We start from the raw sequence: 5,633 nt of genomic DNA, 5'->3' as shown, positions 1-5,633 counted from the left end.
TGTGTGTGTGTGTGTGTGTGTGTGTGTGTGTGTGTGTGTGTGTGCTTTTAAACTTCAGTAAAAGCACCAGTCATCTCCACCTCTTTGTAGTGCAGCAGGATTCTGCAGCAAAAAAAGTGTGAAAATGAGGATGTTTATAGACATGAACTATTACATTATTTCCACTAGTCGTTATCTTTATTAGCACAGCTTAGGAAAACCATCTTACTTCTCATGTTAGTGTTATAGGTCCTCTTCTCCTCCACTCCAACACTTCAAAAATACAATTCAACAAGTCTTTAGAAATAAAAATATATTATTATACTTTCTAATGGGAAAAGAAAGAAACAACAAAAATAAAATGTGATGAAATTTAGCCACTAAATAAATTACAAAAAGCACCAAGATTAAAAAACAAAATGCAAATGTGTCAAATTGAGTTTTGTGTCTTTTCTTTCAGGTCTTGTTTCAAGATCTTCAGTCTCCTTTTTTGCATGAGCTGATTCTTTGGATGACATATCACATTCTGGTCATTTTGAATGTGAATTTGTCACAGTGCAAGCTTTTTTGTTTCTGTGTTTTTCTGGTTTTAAAATTTAGTGGCAAGTTTTTGGATTGGTTGTATTTTTAGTCTACTTTAACATAACTTGTCCAGTTCTTTTTGCTTATCCTGCCTTTTTTCATTTTAAAAGGATCAAATGTGATTGAATATTTGAGAATATAAAAGTGTATGAACACCGTGAATGTGAATATGAATGACGTGCTGTAAGAAACTGAAGAACCGTGTATGATCTGTGATGCTGTTAGACTTGGTGAGATCAACGGAAATCTTCAAACTTGAAAAACAAGTTGTGAGGATGAAAGAGGAAGACTTTATCTGATATCTAGTATTTTCTTGAAAATGCCCTGCTGGTGTCAGCTTACCACAGGAATCGTGAATATCCTCTGTGCATCGCTCGCTGATATGTCCGCTATGTTTGTGTTTTTGTGTTTATGGCCCAGAATTCCTTTACGCATTTTAATGCATAGCTCAGTGTTCCTAAACAATATTGGGAAAAGCATTTCTTTACCAAAACCCCGGCGCTCAGGTCCAAAAGCTTGACTCTGGAAACATTTTATTTACAGCGTTGGCGTGTGATGGAGGAGCCACGCCGTCTATCCCAATAACAGATTGTCATTTTGATGGCGACGCCACACGGACAGAACGCAACAGCCTGAATTCATCCCACTGAAATACTGTTTACTTCCTGGAAGGTCACAAGGCCACATCAGAGCGCTAGGACATGTGCACACTTATGAAGACGGTCATGGGAAATCTTTACATTTTTTATATGAATATTCATCACAGTGTTTGAGTCAAATGCTCATTTATCTCTTTAAATAATAAAGAGTCAAAGCTCCTAATGTTATTAAGCAGGTTTGTAAAATAGCCTGAAAAGGAAATGTCAGTTATCTATCATCACTTGGTGTCTCAGCTCATTATTCTGTGTATTTCAGCGTTCAGCAGTGAGGATACATGGAACTTTTTAAAGTGCCACTGCAGGATGATGAATCATAAACCTCGTGGGGTCTAAAGATAGATTTGTGTAAACGTGCAGTCATTAGAACATGCAGATGTACACTTATACACAACAAGACAACTTCCTCTCACATGAATTATAGTCACTCCACAATAGCTCCAATAATAGTTTCCCATCTCTGCACTGGTGACAACGGTGACCCCTCACTGACCTTTCAGTTCTGGTTGGGGGGCGGCGGCGGGGGGATGCACCACAAACTTCTGGTTTCATTCATACCATTGAGGCAGTGAATAGACAGCTCTAAGAAGGTTTAAAACCGGAGCAGACGGTGTTTGTCCAGGGCTGATGTTGCAGGGCGCCACCTGTTTGAGAAGCTGAGGAGAGAGAGTGATTTATGTCTGACCAATCCGGAGAAACATGTTAACACTGGAAAGATGCTGGTGCAATGGATATACAAGTACGGCCTTATACTGACATGATATAATTCTTTTCTCTTTTTTGTTTTTTCAATGTGCGCAAAAATGTTTCCACGTAGACAGAGTCCGACACGGGAGGGAAACACGTGTTTAACACATTATTATTAACATTATTATTAACACCAATAACTGGTTTTATACTCTGAAGATACTGGTCATAGAAGGAGCTTACGGCTCTGTAAATCAACACCAGAAGAATTCTTTTGTTCTAAAATGGTCCACTCATGCCTCGTTTGCAGCGATGTGATTCAATTCAATTCAGTTTTATTTATACAGCGCCAAATCACAACAACAGTCACCTCAAGGTGCTCTCTATTGTAAGGTAGACCCTACAACAATACATACAGAGAAAAGCCCAACAATCAGATGACCCCCTATGAGCAAGCACTTGGTGACAGTGGGAAGGAAAAACTCCCTTTTAACAGGAACAACCAGGCTCAGGGAGGGGCGGGGCCATCTGCTGTGACCAGTTGGAGTGAGAGAAGGAAGACAGGATAAAGACATGCTGTGGAAGAGAGACAGAGATTAATAACAGGTATGATTCAATGCAGAGAGGTCTATTAACACACAGTGAGTGAGAAAGGTGACTGGAAAGGAAAAACTGGGAGTCTTTTCCCTTTCCTGGGAATCCCCCAGCAGCCTATGCCTATTGCAGCATAACTAAGGGAGGATTCAGGGTCACCTGGTCCAGCCCTAACTATATGCTTTAGCAAAAAGGAAAGTTTTAAGACTAATCTTAAAAGTAGAGATAGTGTCTGTCTCCCAAATCCAAACTGGAAACTGGTTCCACCGAAGAGGGGCCTGAAAACTCTAGTCTCTCTAATGAAGACACTAAAGCAGAACTGGCTCCACACCAGTAACACTGGCAGCACAGCTTAAAAAAGAGTACTATGCAAATCATTTGGTGCCACCTTAAGCCATTCCTTGCTTTCTGATTTGTGTGTTTTTATTGTTAAAAGTATTAAAAGGTTGTTGCCACTGATAAGTTGTACCAAAGTTAGCTCAAAGCCATTTCTTGTGTTAAATAAACACGCTCCATAAATGCTCAGAGGCATATTATTTCATGCGCCCAATTCATATTAATGGGTGAATGCAATAAAGTCCAAGTTACCGCAAACTACATCCTCCAAAAATCAGACAGTTTGACCTTTGTGATGGCTGGGATCGTTGCATGAATGCTGTGTTAGGCTGTGTTAGCTTTAGATAGTGTTACCTCATAATGAAATGAATGTCTAAATACTTTCATACTGTCAGCACATTGTAGGCTTACATTCATCACGATGAGAAAAGGAAGCACGCACATAGCTCAATTATGAAATCATACATGAGTGTCAAGCTAAATGGCTCCAGGACACCAAATAATAACAGACATTCTGGAGCATGCCACAAATCACTGGTGTTTATGGTTTCATGTCCCAAAACAGCCGAGAGAAGGCCCAGATTTTGTAGCTGCTTTGCTGCTTATGAGAATAAGTCGGTAAGTAGAATGTGGAGCTCGGTTTGTTTCTCTATATCTAATGTGGATTCTCCATTCAAATCTCCTCTGATAGAAGAGGGTGAATCCGGGATTAAAGACTAAAGTAACACAGATAAATGCCTGTGTGGAATAATTAGTATATCCAAAGCTTGGTACAACTTGGGAAGGGAAGCTGGATTCACCACAAACAGCCTAATCTGAAACCACAAGTGGAAATCACCCCGTCTGCACTTTAATTATATCAGTGAATCTCCTTCATCCAGGGTTCTCCTCTTCTTCCCCTGCTTCAGTACGGCTCGCATGACTTGTGTGTGCATAAACAAATTCATCATTTCAAATTCATAATGTGCACAAAATACACTCTGAGTCACCTTTCTATGACACATACTGTAATTAACCCTAATTTGCCACTATCACTATGAAATTAAACCATTTGTGCATCTCGTAGCAAAAGGCTATAATCATATATGCTGTTATATTTTGAGCCTTTTCAAACAGGTTAATTAGCCGCATGTTTACTCAACAAATAATGATGCTCATGGGGAGTATTCAAATAACATCAATCCCTTAATTAGGTTGTATTTGTCGGAAAGCCAACGTGAAGTCTGAATAATTCATGCATTTATTGCATATTTGCCTAGTGTACTCTTTAGCTGTGATGCCTCATATTAGAAGGCATTATTGTTGTTTAATTAAATCATTGTTAGTCAGATTTCATTCACAGTGAGTGTAATCGTGAGGAAGAGAACCAATGACAGGTCTTAATTTTTCAGAAGCTTTGGAAAAGGATCAGAGGAAGTGGAAAATGAGCACTTTTGTAAAATTATTTTAAGAGGTAAGCCCCTGTTCTTTATGATATTAATCATTACCATTCATATACTAAATGGTAGTCAAAACCCTAAAACATAGCAAACATGATTCTTTTAAATGCTGGCTCCAAGGCTACAGTCTTGTCAAAGGAGTTAAAACAGCTTCACATGACAGACCGATTTTTTTTTTTTACCAAAATGCAATATGCTTTATGTATAATTCTGTACAAAGACAATAACCTTTTTTAATTAAAATTTCTGGGGAAAAAAGAAAAGTTACCTATTTCCATCACTGTTACCCACAACAAAGGTACAGAAACCGGTTCAAGGCCACATTAAGATACAACAAACTGGCAAAAATTCCAAATGCAGCTTAAACATATCAGAATTATGAATGATCATATTATTTATACACGTCTTAATAATAACGAAACTCACACTGTAGCATGAACGTTGAATAAAAATAAAACATTTATTAAAGCTATTAATACTTTGATGCCTTTGTAAAATTTCTCAATGAAAATTGAACAAAAGCAAATTGAAAAAAATGAAGAAAACATGTGCTGCTTGCAGTTTTGATGGTCGGGACCTTGCACCTCATAAAGTGTGTGAAACTCAACATGGAGGAAGAAATAAAATTCCGTTCTTGATCTCAAGAGCAGCAGAGCAAACATAGCGACTACCATCAACACTACAGCCTTCCTGCTTCAAAACACCTGCTGGCTGTGGGTGTCTGGTTGGTCCTGTGGGAGACTTGCGGTTTCCCACATCCTGCGACAGCTGAGCTCTCAGGTACTTAAGCTCTGTCCAGGAGAGCACTTAAGTGTCGCTGTGTTTTTCTCAGTGATTTCTTTTTTTTTTCTGCAGACTCAGTAAAGAAATGATCAGAAGGAATCCCCGAGAGTGTCTGACTCATTTCATTTTGCGCTGTAGGATTCCCTGATAGAGGTCAGTTCATATATAATGTTGTTTGGTATTTACTCGCTCAGAGAGTCGGCAGCAGCAGGGTGTAGGAACTGTGAGGGGTTCGGTATTTTGGTCAAGGACACTACAGCAGGGTGGAGGCCTCAAGCAGCTGAAGGACAGTCTCCGGCTGCGCAGTGTCAGACAGGAAGCTGGGGATTCTGACTTATAGGTGGATGGTTTTCCTTTAATTAATTAATTAAGTAAATACACACAAAAAAAGTTGTTTCAGCAATTTTGCTGTAATTGCTGTGCTTTGCACTGCATCTGCCGTGAATGCATGATTGCAGGCAGTCTAAGCAGACAAACAATGCATGGGGGGAAATATACACAGCCTCACTGAAAAGATGCACAGAACCAAAAACATCCTCATTCACTGGAAGCAAGATATTATCCCGATACAATGGGT

Source organism: Pundamilia nyererei, unplaced genomic scaffold (genome assembly GCF_000239375.1).
Source record: "Pundamilia nyererei isolate P.nyererei 1_Seehausen unplaced genomic scaffold, PunNye1.0 scaffold00250, whole genome shotgun sequence".
In the NCBI taxonomy this organism is placed as follows: Eukaryota; Metazoa; Chordata; class Actinopteri; order Cichliformes; family Cichlidae; genus Pundamilia; species Pundamilia nyererei.
The sequence above is the reverse complement of the archived record's forward strand: the minus strand, read 5'-3'. Positions refer to the sequence as shown.